The sequence below is a fragment of the Miscanthus floridulus genome, chromosome 1 (genome assembly GCF_019320115.1).
Source record: "Miscanthus floridulus cultivar M001 chromosome 1, ASM1932011v1, whole genome shotgun sequence".
Taxonomy (NCBI): Eukaryota; Viridiplantae; Streptophyta; class Magnoliopsida; order Poales; family Poaceae; genus Miscanthus; species Miscanthus floridulus.
Window position 1 is genome coordinate 190,831,187 of NC_089580.1, and position 16,427 is coordinate 190,847,613.

At 44.5% G+C, this 16,427-nt stretch overlaps 1 pseudogene; it reads right to left on the bottom strand.

Annotated features, from left to right (window-relative positions):
• Window positions 1–725: 725 nt before the first annotated feature.
• On the bottom strand, window positions 726–16,427 carry LOC136468784 (probable mixed-linked glucan synthase 9; annotated as a pseudogene).

Sequence of the window (16,427 nt, forward strand, 5' to 3'; positions counted from 1 at the left end):
ACGCAGCCCTTCAGCGTCCGGTCGCTGAGTGACCCAGCGTCCGGTCAGTTGACCGACGCCAGCATCTTTGCAACCAACTCTATTTCACCTCTAACTTCTTCACCCTTGCTGAAATATGCCAACCACTAAGTGTATCACCTTGTGCACATGTGTTAGCATATTTTCACAAACATTTTCAAGGGTGTTAGTTCTCCACTAGATCCTAAATGCATATGCAATGAGTTAGAGCATCTAGTGGCACTTTGATAACTGTATTTCGATACGAGTTTCACCCCTCTTAATAGTACGGCTATCAAACCTAAATGTGATCACACTCTCTAAGTGTCTTGGTCACTAAAACAAAATAGCTCCTATGGTTTATACCTTTGCCTTGAGCTTTTTGTTTTTCTCTTTCTTCTTTCCAAGTCCAAGCACTTGATCATCACCATGGCATCATCTTCATCATGCTATGATCTTTGTTTGCTTCACAACTTGGAGTGTGCTACCTATCTCATGATCACTTGATAAACTAGGTTAGCACTTAGGGTTTCATCAATTCACCAAAACCAAACTAGAGCTTTCACCAGGCCGAATTAGACTTAGGCACTTTAAGCAAAGTTAGAGATCTCGCATAGCTCTACAACATTTGTTACTACCTCTTGTGCCAAAACTAAACGGATTCGGAGTTAAGAGGGGACAAAGATTAATGTTTCTGTGTATTTTTGCGGTAGTATTGGTTACTTCCTTCAGGATTGAGCTAAACCGACCAACTCATCGGAGATATGGCGCCTATGCCTGGCCATCCTCCCCGCCACGGAATCTGGAGCAACTACCGCCAGGACCGCGACATACGCGAACACGATGATAATGAGCACGGCTACGAGCAGGACAAAGAGTGGGTAGGGTCTCTTGCTCCAACGCCCCATGATCCCAAGCATGAATAGGTACAGCAGCAGTAGGACCCACATGTCGAACAGCAGCCCGCTCACCGCGCCGGCGACCTACGCGAATGACCACCCAAAGGCGGCCTCCCTCCCAACCGCCACGTCGATGGCGACGACGTTCACGGCAATCACCAGCATGGTCAGCATCAACAGCGGCGCCCACTGCACTTGGTACAGCTCTGCAAACCTCTCCCTTGTGGCGGCACTGCCGCTCGCAGACATCAGCTTTGATGTCAGCTTGAACGATAGGCCCTTGAGGCCGACGAGCCTAAGCAGGTTGTGCAGCACCACCACCGGGTACATGCCCGTCATGCCGATCATGTAGAACTGCTCATTGTGGCACCAGTCCAGCAGCGTGAGCCCCGCCCACTTGATCTCCACCATGCCGCACACCTCCATCATGGCGATGCCGACGAACAGGTACAACACGTAGGTCTAGAACGACTTCTGTATGTAGAACTCGCCATCGTCGAAGAGCCACATCAGCGGGAGAAGGTCATAGATGAAGATGAAAGCCGCCGAGATTGGGTAGGTTGTCATGTTGGTGTAGGTGGCGCGCTGCATCGGGTGGAGCCGCCGGCCGGCTAGGAGCGGGGAGTTGCGGGAGAAGAACATGTCTAGGGAGCCCCCCGACCAGCGCAGGATCTAGTGGAGGTGCTATGACAGAACCGCCCAATTTATACAAGATCAAGTACAGTTGTCCCCGCTAACACGTTGACACACCCATACTTTCACTAATATAAACCCGGTAGTCCACCGAGTGTCCCAAAAGACCTCGGTAAATCAACATCACAACCAAGATCACATGATTAAGCAAATACACATCACATACATCGGGTTGCAGCGGAAATAATATTATAAAGGGGTTAACAAATAATAGTACAAGTTTGGGTTTCAAAACCGCTTAGTGAAAACAACATAGCTTTCAAATGATTACATTAATATAAGTTCCAAACATATTGCTAGCATAGTGACATCACCCGACAAAAGCATATAGATGAGAAGTAAGTATAGAATCACCGAGCCCACCGGCGGTTAGCCACCATCATCAACAGGTCGAGAACATCACCTGCAACAAGGTGGGATAAACCCTGAGTACTCGAATGTACTCAGCCAGACTTACCCGTCGGAAACCAAAACAAATGACACCAAGGATCATGCAAGGCTTTCTTTAGTGGGCTAGCTGACTTGTTTGCGAAAAGCATAAGCTATCATGAAGAAACCATTTTAAGTACTTTGCATCATCTTTATTATGACCTATCCATCTAGGTAAGCACCTGTACTATAGCAATCACTTGATTAACCAATAACATCCAGTTACCAATTTAGATTTAGCATATCCCATACCATCCAGATAACCATCATTGTTCCATAATAATTACTACGATGCCGTAACTCGAGTCAAGTGCTCACTATCCAGGAGCGATGGCGATTTGAATCGATTCCTAACTAGCTGGTGATTTATTCCTTACACAAACCTCACTCACCCGCTAAAGTGAGATATTGATCACCGAGTCAACTATCCAGGAATCTCGAGTTTACCAGGAACCACATGTACCCGGGGGCCGACCGACTGCACTTTGGTCTTATCATCTCGCCCCCGTGTCCTACCACACCTGCTCCGGCACAGTGCGCTGCGGGCAATCTACTCGGCCCGAATAATCTCCCAGCTTCGCGGTCGGAAGGTACTTTATCCGGCCAGCTAAATGTAAGGCATGCGTTCAAAATGACTCGAGGGCCAACAACGGTCGGTCCTTAATCGACACAGACGGAAACTAACAGCACCCCAGAACCCTGTCTGGTTGCCTCCAACTTTTCCGTCCGGTCTCCAATTATCCATCACACATGGTTAATTCCAGGATATCATTCTTTTCATAGCTAAATTCTTCTAGTAACCACCTATAAATGTAGGTGACCGGATATCACCGATCGCTACCGGTCTAAGCAAGGCTAAGCAGTTATTCGATCCCGACCTAATAGGGTAATAAGGTAATAAGGTAATAAGGTAAGCAAAGATAATACTAAATGCATCAACGGTTTCAATCAACTCCTACAACTTAATGCAACAATATATAACTCATATATAGAAAGAATTGCTTTTATAAAGTAGGAGACTTAGAATACTCCGGGGCTTGCCTGGGATCCGACACAAGTCAGTTCAGTTAGCTTGCACCATCCTGGTGATATCACAGGTCCTAACACTTGCTTAGCCCTTCCACCTTCGGGATAGATCCATCAAACACTGTCTTCGGGTTTGGCTCCAACATCACGTCATTCATGTGGTTCATCTAGCGTACCTAGATGAGATGCAATATGCAAGTGCATAAATATGAAGAATAGTACCATGAGACACATCACAAATTAGCAAGCAAGACAAGCATAGTTTACACTAACACACTTAAGTACTTTGCGATGCTTAACTTAAACATCACACAATCTATCATGCTAAGATGGCAAAGAAGACGACAACATCAAGCATGACACAAGTTTCCCAAGATCTCAAGTGCTCTAACTCAGTCATCATTCAAGGCATACGTCACACTTAACAATATACAAGCAAGCACTATAATTGGAATCTGCCAATTTCTGGACATGCAAACAGCAACTACAAGATTTAGCTATAACTGGAGTTACACAAATCCAAATGACTTGCAAGAAGACATTATGGAAAGCTTATGAAATTTTCTACAATTCATCTTTAATCATCTTAGCATGATTCTCAAGTTAACTAAGTCAAATATATCCATTTACAGAAACTGGTCCACAATTGACAGAAAACAGCCATTTCTGAAACCCAACTTTAAACAGCTGTAACTCTTAAACTACTTGGCCAAATAACACCAAATTTTAATATAAGCTAGATACATGAATTATCTACAACTTTTGTATAAACAAGTTTCACAACAAAGCACATTATCATGAAGAACTTTGCTAAGTTCCCAGATCTGTCCATAAACCACATCGGCAAGAAAATAATTATTAACTTATGTTGCAAATACATAATTGGGCAAAACCAACTTTACTAACATTTCACACATGACTAAAGAACACCAGAAAACCTAATTTCCATGACCAAATAAATTCTTTTACTGCATTTCTTAATTTATTTTAGATAACAAGGTGACTTAATGAACATATACCAAAAGTGCACAATAACTTCTACAAAAATTACAGTGGCTCACATATACTCTCAATAGTCTAATGTACAAATTTTACTCCATTTGAATATGTATAGCAACCTCTATGAAAAAGACAAGTTGCTAAAGCAAGAAATCATGTGAGAGCGAGATAAACCAATAACTCACTCATACTTCACCCAATACTCATGAAATTTTTACCACACATCAACTATCACATGAGTAGCATGCCACAAAAATTTCACTTCATTTGGAGCCCTAGATCTACAGTTATGAAAAATAACAAATTCAACTAGCATTACAACCTTACTGCACAAATCTATTTTTACCGCAAAATATTTAAACTAAAACATGCTATATTATATATCCACTGCATAGACAATTTCACAAGGATTCCAAAAAGTCCTCATTTACTATTTTACAAATTTTCTACGATTTACTATGAATTTCCAAAGTTCCTGCAAAATAATTACAAACCAGTCCTTACGGCACTATTCACATGAGTCACAGGTTATGCACTTAGGCCCTCCCCTTTACTCGAATTCTTGCGCAACGTCCCTGGTCGAAAACCAGAGCAGAGGATGGCCGGGAACGGCGACTCTAGCCGGTGGGGCTCCTCCCCGGCGGCGAGCGGTGGTGCCACGGCCAAAGGGGGCCTGTGCTAACCCACAGAGGGGCACAGCACCGATGGAGAGGGCCCATAGACGGCCGCCCACAGAAGCCAGTGGCTCGAGCCCGCCGGAACTGGCGGCGACGGCGCTCCGGCGGCCGCGGTGACCGAAAAAGGGGCGCAGGAGGGGCGTCGTGATGCGACGGATGCGTAGCGATGCTCGGTGTAGGCGCAGGAGGGCTGTAGGCGAGGGAGCAGCGGTGGCACGGGAGCTCGGCGGCGGCGGCCATGGTGGGGCGAGCTCTGGCGCGAACGCACGGCACCGAGAGCGAGCGAGAGCGCAGAGGAAGGGCCGAGGGAGTGAGGGCGAGTCGCTCTGGTGCTCCATTACATCGAGTGAAGCGCGGGGCACGCGGCAGAGAGCAAAGGCGCATGGCGTCCACGTCCACAACACGCGTCGCTCACTGAGACAAAACTCCGAACAGGTGGCGGGCGACGGTGAGGGCGGCGTGGGGAGCCGACTTCGGCCATCTCGGGTGTGAATTGGACATTGGGCCTAAAACGAAGTTTGAAGCCCGCGAACTGCTCTTCATTTTTCATTTAGAGACCAAGGTCATTAGAGCTCTTCAACAGTGGGTAATTAGGCCACAAACTGTCAGTGTTAGCGCCTTGATAACGGTCACGGAAATTCACTTTCGGAGGTCAAAACTCGGTCAAACTCAGTGCAACTTTTTGCATGCTCTTCTCCATAATATAACCTTCAACTTTTATTTTTGGACCAACTCAAGTTGCTTAACGAATTTCAGAGAACGCAGAATGCCAACGTCATTGCTTAGCGAAACTCCAGACTTAGAATATTTCTAAGTGCTGAAAACAACAGCAAATTCGATCTTGTGACCTCGATTTGACTTACTTTCAAGCTGATCTAGCTCTTAGTCCAAAAACAAAGTTTGTTCTACATGATATGGACTACAACTTTCATTTAATGTCCAACCTCAAAACTGGTATAGATCCTGCTGTTCTACTTTGACCAAAGTAGGATCACGATGAAGCTTAAATTATCCTTTTTGATCCATTGGAGCATTTTCTTGGCATTTGCCCAACATGAACCTTTCATGACTTTTGTTGTAGAGTTCATCTAGAGTCATTTGGGCATGGTTACAAGATTTGGTTGACATCTCATGTTCTCATTCACTTAATAGTGCAATTTAAGCACTTAGCAAAGTCATTCCAATAAGGATATAACTTATCATTTCATGTGACTTTTTGATTCCAAACTTTCTGAAACTTTTCCAGTGATCAATATAGATGGATATTGATGTGAGACACATGAAAGAAGCACCTTCAACATTACTTAGGTATATATATATATGAAAAGGGCCAATATACAAGCAAAGGTGTAATATCCAAGTTTAGGTTGGGGCTCAATTCCATAGGTTGACCTTGACATCTTCATCATCACTTAATATGCCATGTTTGAGCTCAAACCCATTGCTTAACTGGTGGCAAACACCTGGGGTGTTACAGCCCTCCCCCCTTAAAAGAATCGCGTCCCGAGATTCAGGACGAAAGACTTTTATGGAAGAGAGACATGCTACCAGTTTCCAATATCAGCCATAGCTTTAGGCTACCTAGCTTCAAGCATAAGAGAGGCTAATTTGGTCAAGACACTTTCTGATACTTGTCCTTTGTAGTAAGTTTTGTCTGAAGAATTTCCTTCGTTGGCCTTCATGAAGTATTGTTACTTTGGGAGGAATCCAAGATAGCAATGTCCTACGTACTTCGTCCTCGATGTACGAAGAGCGATACAAACGTAGACTAAATACTTGTAGCATCTACTTCCCAAGTGGATATAGCACAGACCTTATGGACTTTGCACTAGACCGCAGTCGGTTGACGAATATTCCTTGCAACGGTGCTATATTTGCTCCCAAGGTTTGAAAAGCAGTTCTCTATTAAAGTGGCTTGAGCACAACTTCTCGTAAAGGATGTGATCATAAATGGGTAAACATCCTTTGAGGGTATGAGAAGCTAGTTAACCAATATCCAAACTGGTTGTAGCGGTGCAATCACTCAAATGTCAACTGATGGAAAGCTACATAATGTTCCATGTGCGCAGTGCTCTTTCTTTGATAACAATATTGTATGGTCTGAGTCTGCTGAGTGAGTGGTAAACATAGTAGCTGACTCTGTCGGCTCAACATTCTCGATGATCATTCCTTAGGGAGCCTTTGGATCCAGGTTGCAACAGGGATCTGGGTGGAATCTGATGCAACCTCTTGGGTAAAAACACATATAAGGTACCAAAGGCATCTCAGCAATGGAGAACCATTGATGTAGAAGGATGTTAGCGAGGCTTGGAGGACAACACAAGTTGCAAGTAATCACAAAACTAGGGACTAGTTCACTACCAAGCAGGTTAAGTACAATTTGCCTTCGTGGTGCAGTTGCACAGCAAGTTGGGTTGACTTGCATCGTAGCAAAACCAGCTTTCTTACTACATTTGTCGTCGAGGCTTCCATTCTAAGGCCAATCAATATCTCAAAACCCATAATCCAAAAATCTGCGTTTTGACACCCTTCCAATCTATTTTTGACTTGCAACGGCACAAGTTGACTTGTAGAACATCTTGACTGCTCAACTATTATCGATACGAGAGGACAAAGGTATGGCACAAACATGGGTGCAAGGAGTCTTCTCTAGGGCATGGAGGGTTGTCTAATAGCGATACACCTACAAGTTGTAATTTCTTGGCATGAATTACAAACACAACCGTTTAATACAAATGATGATCGCAGTCACAGCGAAATTGCAGATTATATACCCTTTTGTTTTCTATTCATATCTCACAAACTACTGCTCCAATATGCACAAAATTTGGTGGGCTTGTAGATCCATGGGTCTTCTAACTACTCACCAAAAATCAACTCAATCGGACACCGTTTGACCATCCAAATAATTCCTCTACCAAAACTGTTGTGTTCTGAAATGGCAGCAACCGAGCCGACAAGGTATCTCTCAAATCCGATGTTTTACTCAGCCAATACTCAAACCAACTTAGGACATTGAAGGGTCCTAAGCAAAGAATGAGATCATCAAGTTTGGGGTCAATTCAACTTCGTTTGAGTCACTAATCGCCGGCTTGAAGATAACCGGTTTAGTGCCACAAAATATGGACAGATTTCGTGTCCTCCCTTTTCTTCGCTCCACACGTTGAGGTGTGTGTTTGGCACTCTCTAATCTTTCTCATAGTAGCAGCAGCTTTTCTCTAGCCAAGGATGGAGGCTATAGTCTTCCTGCCATGCTTCTTAGGTAACAATTTCCGCCGTTGATCTAGATACCAACTTGACGATGCACAAGCATTGGACTTGTGGCTGTTTTCACAGGGCACAAAACATTATTCCACATGTAGGGCATTTCTACATTGACAAGGAACCATTCCTATATATCCTTCGGCACTTCATCCAATAGAGTCCGGGCATATGTGTAATTGGCACCTTGGGGCATAAAGATGCTGACTAAAATAAGGGACGTGCTTTCACTAGCTCCTACCTAGCCGATACAACGTCTTGTACTATATACGTGATTGTCAAAGATGGAATTGACTTGATAGCACATTTGGAGAAGTAGCACTTGCATTGCGGGGCCAGGTTTGCTGTTTCCTTGATCAACATTGTTCTATGAGATCTGGCCTTCATAGTTACCAAATAGTCGTTACCTAACTAAAGACTAACTTTCCTACTGGTAACAAATCAGTTGTCCCTCAACACTTAAAAAGGTTCCAAATCTTCACTCTTGATAATAAAAATTTTGGTTGAAGCCTACAGATGGTTGCCATTGAAGTCAGCAGAAAGGGGTCACACCAAAGAAGGTCGGTTCGTCTATGTCATCCTTATGCACCTAAAGATTGAGAACTTGGACAGGAATCTCATATATACCAGGTGACCTATTATAGCACATAATCTCCTGGTCCATTTATCATCCGACTGATAACTTGTTCAACCTTAAGTGTGGTGCACCTTTCTGATCCAATGAAAATGACATAAGTTGCTCACTAGATGATCGACGTCATTACAGGGACAGTCACGTCGAGTAGAGTCACTTGTCTACCCTCTTGCAGTCTGTTTATGTTCCTGTTAGTGACCTGTTCTTCAAAGGTTAACCATTGGACTACTCCAGAAGGAAGTCCTATTGCATCTAGTTCGACATATAGATCTCTTGACATGATAATGAGAGATAACCAAGGAAGAGCTCAAGTGAGAATAACATATCGGTGTAGTTCTATAATGGATCATGACTAGAAACCTCGATACCAGCGCGTGCCGAGCAGCACAGCCTTGTGTGTGCACCCACAGGAGGCTCTCGGTTTCGTCACGGCCCGTAGATCGCTAATTGTGGCACCATTACTGAACTAACAACCAAAGTGAAATTTCCAGTGGCACCAATTAGATTGTAAGAACAAGCATTGTGCAAAAGAGGGATAGCAAACAAGGATAGTCACAAGGTTAGGAATCAACAAGGAGGCGATCTGAAGATCAAAACACAGCGCAAGAGAACATAGCTTAATTGCCAAAGACAACTAAGTATGAGATTCTTGATTAAATTCCACGCACGCCTCGTGTCTACCAAGGTGATTACCAGATGAAAGATTATCATAAGATCTGGTCATGTTGAGCAACAACATGAGACCAAGACTGATAGACATCCCGAGACGTGGGAAGGTTGGAGACAAAATAAACAAGATTCAAGGGACAGAGCCAAGGCACTGACTAAGGATTCAGTTGATAAGGCAATGACATGATCTGCGAGGAAAAGGTTCCAAAGCAGAGTAGATAGCGATTAGCGTTGTACCAGATCATCAGTAGAAGAAGGAGCAATGAGATCTAACAAGGATTTTTGAGCAAGGTCCTCCCACATAGGAGCGGGACAACCACGATACATGCAAGCATTCAAGGGAATCAAGCTTGGGCCTAAGGTCAAGCAAAGGCATGGATAAAGGTCTTCGTAGCGCAATGTTCAAGGCTAGCAACCACATGTACAGGCTTAGGCTCCTAAGAGAGAACTTAATTGGAGACGACAACCATGAGATTACCAAAACTTGGACGCGGTTCTAGGATAGCGCTCTTCAACACTCGTATGCTTACCGAGGACAAAAGGGGTGATAACTATGGCACTAATTAGATAACAAGCATACATACCCACCACTTGGCTAAACTAGAGGACAATATAGGTTAAGCATGTAACCACAATTATTTCTAGCAAGGCTAAGCACACACTTTTCTCAAGCACTTCCTATTCAAGAAACATGGAACAAGGCATTCTTGTTTAACTCCACACAAGGAAGATAGTGTAATACATCGATCACAAGTTACTTAGTACTTAGAACAAAGGAAGGGAAGCATATTTATGCACAAGCACAATCATGATGCATGCTCGTCCTATTTGTCCTCACAAAATTGCCAGCCTAAGGTGGCAATCACGTTCTATGTCGGTGGCATAACACGTACTCTCTCGATATATAGCTAGTTGTCAGCTACATTCAATCTATGCATTCATGGTTAGCGTACCTGCAGGCAAATTCATTGCAGCCCATCCCCACAAAGAGATAAATAAGCACACAATGAAAGCAGTAAACTAAGATACTCTCCATATATACATCCCCAGATGTATATACTTCGATATCCATAGCTACCCGATACATATACCCGCAATTAAGTACCTTCATATATACATGTGTGTAACATATAAATATTCTAGTAGCCACAGCTAACTCTCCCCTAGACCGATAGTTGGACGGTCAGGCTCTCACAACTCACACTTACCTGGACGTAGAGGCAATTGATCCATACATTACCATTCAAGCGAATGGCATCCATACAATAGCACGCCGTATGGACGACGAAAGAAAAATTGCAATAAAGTACATCCCTTAAAGTTAGTACTTAGATAGCCACCTAATAGTCCTTAACTGGGCATAAAGGAAGATGTCGCTAGCATAGTTTTACAAATAAGTTTTGACAAATTTGCCTGTAGCTAAAGTTTTAGTTAAAATAGACTTTTTAAAACCAAAACTTGGCTTTTAAAACTATGTACCTGACAGTATTATGCTTAATCTTGCTCTGATACCAGCTATGACAGAACCGCCCAATTTATATAAGATCAAGTACAGTTGTCCCCGCTAACACGTTGACACACCCATACTTTCACTAATATAAACCCGGTAGTCCGCCGAGTGTCCCGAAAGACCTCGGTAAATCAACATCACAACCAAGATCGCGTGATTAAGCAAATACACATCACATACATCGGGTTGCAGCGGAAATAATATTACAAAGGGGTTAACAAATAATAGTACAAGTTTGGGTTTCAAAACCGCTTAGTGAAAACAACATAGCTTTCAAATGATTACATTAATATAAGTTCCAAATATATTGCTAGCATAGTGACATCATCCGACAAAAGCATATAGATGAGAAGTAAGTATAGAATCACCGAGCCCACCGGCGGTTAGCCACCATCATCAACAGGTCGAGAACATCACCTGCAACAAGGTGGGATAAACCCTGAGTACTCGAATATACTCAGCCAGACTTACCCGTCGGAAACCAAAACAAATGACACCAAGGATCATGCAAGGCTTTCTTTAGTGGGCTAGCTGACTTGTTTGCGAAAAGCATAAGCTATCATGAAGAAACCATTTTAAGTACTTTGCATCATCTTTATTATGACCTATCCATCTAGGTAAGCACCTGTACTATAGCAATCACTTGATTAACCAATAACATCCAGTTACCAATTTAGATTTAGCATATCCCATACCATCCAGATAACCATCATTGTTCCATAATAATTACTACGATGCCGTAACTCGAGTCAAGTGCTCACTATCCAGGAGCGATGGCGATTCGAATCGATTCCTAACTAGCTGGTGATTTATTCCTTACACAAACCTCACTCACCCGCTAAAGTGAGATATTGATCACCGAGTCAACTATCCAGGAATCTCGAGTTTGCCAGGAACCACATGTACCCGGGGGCCGACCGACTGCACTTTGGTCTTATCATCTCGCCCCCGTGTCCTACCACACCTGCTCCGGCACAGTGCGCTGCGGGCAATCTACTCGGCCCGAATAATCTCCCAGCTTCGCGGTCGGAAGGTACTTTATCCGGCCAGCTAAATGTAAGGCATGCGTTCAAAATGACTCGAGGGCCAACAACGGTCGGTCCTTAATCGACACAGATGGAAACTAACAGCACCCCAGAACCCTGTCTGGTTGCCTCCAACTTTTCCGTCCGGTCTCCAATTATCCATCACACATGGTTAATTCCAGGATATCATTCTTTTCATAGCTAAATTCTTCCAGTAACCACCTATAAATGTAGGTGACCGGATATCACCGATCGCTACCGGTCTAAGCAAGGCTAAGCAGTTATTCGATCCCGACCTAATAGGGTAATAAGGTAATAAGGTAAGCAAGGATAATACTAAATGCATCAACGGTTTCAATCAACTCCTACAACTTAATGCAACAATATATAACTCATATATAGAAAGAATTGCTTTTATAAAGTAGGAGACTTAGAATGCTCCGGGGCTTGCCTGGGATCCGACACAAGTCAGTTCAGTTAGCTTGCACCATCCTGGTGATATCACAGGTCCTAACACTTGCTTAGCCCTTCCACCTTCGGGATAGATCCATCAAACACTGTCTTCGGGTTTGGCTCCAACATCACGTCATTCATGTGGTTCATCTAGCGTACCTAGATGAGATGCAATATGCAAGTGCATAAATATGAAGAATAGTACCATGAGACACATCACAAATTAGCAAGCAAGACAAGCATAGTTTACACTAACACACTTAAGTACTTTGCGATGCTTAACTTAAACATCACACAATCTATCATGCTAAGATGGCAAAGAAGACGACAACATCAAGCATGACACAAGTTTCCCAAGATCTCAAGTGCTCTAACTCAGTCATCATTCAAGGCATACGTCACACTTAACAATATACAAGCAAGCACTATAATTGGAATCTGCCAATTTCTGGACATGCAAACAGCAACTACAAGATTTAGCTATAACTGGAGTTACACAAATCCAAATGACTTGCAAGAAGACATTATGGAAAGCTTATGAAATTTTCTACAATTCATCTTTAATCATCTTAGCATGATTCTCAAGTTAACTAAGTCAAATATATCCATTTACAGAAACTGGTCCACAATTGACAAAAAGCAGCCATTTCTGAAACCCAACTTTAAACAGCTGTAACTCTTAAACTACTTGGCCAAATAACACCAAATTTTAATAGAAGCTAGATACATGAATTATCTACAACTTTTGTATAAACAAGTTTCACAACAAAGCACATTATCATGAAGAACTTTGCTAAGTTCCCAGATCTGTCCATAAACCACATCGGCAAGAAAATAATTATTAACTTATGTTGCAAATACATAATTGGGCAAAACCAACTTTACTAACATTTCACACATGACTAAAGAACACCAGAAAACCTAGTTTCCATGACCAAATAAATTCTTTTACTGCATTTCTTAATTTATTTTAGATAACAAGGTGACTTAATGAACATATACCAAAAGTGCACAATAACTTCTACAAAAATTACAGTGGCTCACATATACTCTCAATAGTCTAATGTACAAATTTTACTCCATTTGAATATGTATAGCAACCTCTATGAAAAAGACAAGTTGCTAAAGCAAGAAATCATGTGAGAGCGAGATAAACCAATAACTCACTCATACTTCACCCAATACTCATGAAATTTTTACCACACATCAACTATCACATGAGTAGCATGCCACAAAAATTTCACTTCATTTGGAGCCCTAGATCTACAGTTATGAAAAATAACAAATTCAACTAGCATTACAACCTTACTGCACAAATCTATTTTTACCGCACAATATTTAAACTAAAACATGCCATATTATAGATCCACTGCATAGACAATTTCACAAGGATTCCAAAAAGTCCTCATTTACTATTTTACGAATTTTCTACGATTTACTATGAATTTCCAAAGTTCCTGCAAAATAATTACAAACGAGTCCTTACGGCACTATTCACATGAGTCACAGGTTATGCACTTAGGCCCTCCCCTTTACTCGAATTCTTGCGCGACGTCCCTGGTCGAAAAGCAGAGCAGAGGATGGCCGGGAACGGTGACTCTAGCCGGTGGGGCTCCTCCCCGGCGGTGAGCGGCGGTGCCACGGCCAAAGGGGGCCTACGCTAACCCACAGAGGGGCACAACACCGATGGAGAGGGCCCATAGACGGCCGGCCACAGAAGCCAGTGGCTCGAGCCCGCCGGAACTGGCGGCGACGGCGCTCCGGCGGCCGCGGTGACCGAAAAAGGGGCGTAGGAGGGGCGTCGTGATGCGACGGATGCGTAGCGATGCTCGGTGCAGGCGCAGGAGGGCTGTAGGCGAGGGAGCAGTGGTGGCACGGGAGCTCGGCGGCGGCGGCCATGGTGGGGCGAGCTCTGGCGCGAACGCACGGCACCGAGAGCGAGCGAGAGCGCAGAGGAAGGGCCGAGGGAGTGAGGGTGAGTTGCTCTGGTGCTCCATTACATCGAGTGAAGCACGGGGCATGCGGCAGAGAGCAAAGGCGCATGGCGTCCACGTCCACAACACGCGTCGCTCACTGAGACAAAACTCCGAACAGGTGGCGGGCGACGGTGAGGGCGGCGTGGGGAGCCGACTTCGGCCATCTCGGGTGCGAATTGGACATTGGGCCTAAAATGAAGTTTGAAGCCCGCGAACTGCTCTTCATTTTTCATTTAGAGACCAAGGTCATTAGAGCTCTTCAACAGTGGGTAATTAGGCCACAAACTGTCAGTGTTAGCGCCTTGATAACGGTCACGGAAATTTACTTTCGGAGGTCAAAACTCGGTCAAACTCAGTGCAACTTTTTGCATGCTCTTCTCCATAATATAACCTTCAACTTTTATTTTTGGACCAACTCAAGTTGCTTAACGAATTTCGGAGAACGCGGAATGCCAACGTCGTTGCTTAGCGAAACTCCAGACTTAGAATATTTCTAAGTGCTGAAAACAACAGCAAATTCGATCTTGTGACCTCGATTTGACTTACTTTCAAGCTGATCTAGCTCTTAGTCCAAAAACAAAGTTTGTTCTACATGATATGGACTACAACTTTCATTTAATGTCCAACCTCAAAACTGGTATAGATCCTGCTGTTCTACTTTGACCAAAGTAGGATCACGATGAAGCTTAAATTATCCTTTTTGATCCATTGGAGCATTTTCTTGGCATTTGCCCAACATGAACCTTTCATGACTTTTGTTGTAGAGTTCATCTAGAGTCATTTGGGCATGGTTGCAAGATTTGGTTGACATCTCATGTTCTCATTCACTTAATAGTGCAATTTAAGCACTTAGCAAAGTCATTCCAATAAGGATATAACTTATCATTTTATGTGACTTTTTGATTCCAAACTTTCTTAAACTTTTCCAGTGATCAATATAGATGGATATTGATGTGAGACACATGAAAGAAGCACCTTCAACATTACTTAGGTATATATATATGAAAAGGGCCAATATACAAGCAAAGGTGTAATATCCAAGTTTAGGTTGGGGCTCAATTCCATAGGTTGACCTTGACATCTTCATCATCACTTAATATGCCATGTTTGAGCTCAAACCCATTGCTTAACTGGTGGCAAACACCTGGGGTTTTACAGGTGCTCCATGAGGTTGATCGGCGCCGTGCCACGGAACGCTTCAGTCTCTATGGCGCAGTACATGGACCGCCACCCCTTGCGGTGCACCCAGAAGACGGTCACCACATCCTCTGTCGCGATGTTGTACACCCACCCGATGCCATTGCCCCACTCCGTCTCGTCCTCATACACGCAGGTCGCGATGTCGGCCAACTCCGCCATGAGTGGCTCATCGTCGAGCGACGCTGGCAGTGTGAGGGGGCGTTCCTGGTGCGCGGCCAGTGTCACAGAGTTGATGAACGGCATGGAGTTGCTAAACTGTCTGTGGGGGTTGTCCAGGAGCTTAGAGGCGCCGTTGGGCAGCCACCGGGGCGGGTCGACGCCATAGAGCGCAACGTGCCAGAACATGCAGCTGGTGCCGACGTAGGATGGCCCCTGGATAACATTGAGGCCGAGGGAGGTGGCGTCGAAGAAGACACGGTTGTGGTTTTAGTACCGATCCGTGGGGTCGACGCCGTCGAAGCGCTGCGGGAACTAGACGAAGGCGGTATCATCGCCGTGGCGGCGGTCGACCATGAAGCACGAGGCGGCGCAGAACACACCCGAGTTATTGATGTAGTGGTCGCAGTCGAAGTTGATGATGAAGGGCACGTTGGAGAGCAGCACCGAGACGCGCAGCTGCACGTTCATGGCGCCCGCCTTCTTCTGGTGGTCGTACCTCGGGCGCTTTTTCCCACGCGATGTACACCAGCGTCGGGAGGTGCACGTCGACGGCGCTAAAGTCGAGGGGGCTAGAGGAGCTCGCCGGCGTGCCAAGCTGAGGCTCGTTGTCGGGATGGTTCAAAATAACTTGTGCCAGCTCACCCTCGACGACGACGACGACAGTAGCAGTGACAGCAAGGAGGCCATCATCGGGAGCTACCAGCTCGTGTTCCTCAGCCTGGCGCACAACGCCCTTAACGGGCCCATCCCGGAGTCCCTCACCATGCTCACCAAGCTGCAGCAGCTCGACCTCACCGGCAACAGCCTCAACGGAAACCAT